We start from the raw sequence: 999 nt of genomic DNA on the forward strand, positions 1-999 counted from the left end.
TCATGCTGAACAGATTCCTCAGAAACTGGAACAGTAATTTTAGTTAACTCATCAATCACATAAACTTACCCTGCTCGTGATTAGTAGAAGGAAAAACCCCCCGCCGCGGCATTAGGGTTCTGCCCTCAATGTCAACAACTCTTGAAGCTAAACCCTGAATTGACGCAGAAGAGAATGGCGGCTTATAACGACCAGCATGCACATCCCCCTCCGATTTCTTACGTTCATCCATGCTAAAAAAATCACCTCTCTCAAAAGCAAATCAGAAAACAACCATGCACGAAAACCCTAGCAAGAAACCTGACGGCAACAACAGAAGACAAAACCCTAAATCCTATAAACCCTAGAATGAAACCTGAACCCTTAATCGATTAAACCTGAGCACCAATCTAGCTAAATTAATCTCAGTTAACCGCAATCAATGACTACCAGTTTAATAAATTAGGGTTCTTGAATCAAAACTAGAGCGGCAATTACAAGAAGAAACGAAAACAAACCCTAGTTCTGGATCGGTCCCTAGTGCTAACGAGTTCGTTATAGAGTATTGTAAGATCAATCCTCTAATCACAGACTGTTATACACAAGATCATGAAGAAAAACTTAGGATTCATGAAAAACAAGAAAATCGCCTATAGGAGAGAGAGCATTAGGGTTTTTCTCCACCAAGTTACTTACGTAAAACCTACGTAAATTAGTATCTACCACTGTCTCCCGGGTCGGGAGGACACTTACGTAAAACCTACGTAAACTCATACCTACTACTGTCTTCCGGGTCGGAAGGACACTTACGTAAAACCTACGTAAACCCCACGCGTACCACTGTCCTCGGGGAAGGGCACTCACGTAAAACCTACGTGACCTTGTAGGTATTCCTGTTCTCGGGCTAAGAAGAACACATGGTTGCAAATAGTCTAGTAAGTATAAATATGGGAAGCCCCCACTAGTAATAAGTATAATCACGGGAAACCCCCCCCCCCACTAGTAGTATATACATACATG

This window comes from Helianthus annuus, chromosome 8 (assembly GCF_002127325.2).
Source record: "Helianthus annuus cultivar XRQ/B chromosome 8, HanXRQr2.0-SUNRISE, whole genome shotgun sequence".
Classification (NCBI taxonomy): Eukaryota; Viridiplantae; Streptophyta; class Magnoliopsida; order Asterales; family Asteraceae; genus Helianthus; species Helianthus annuus.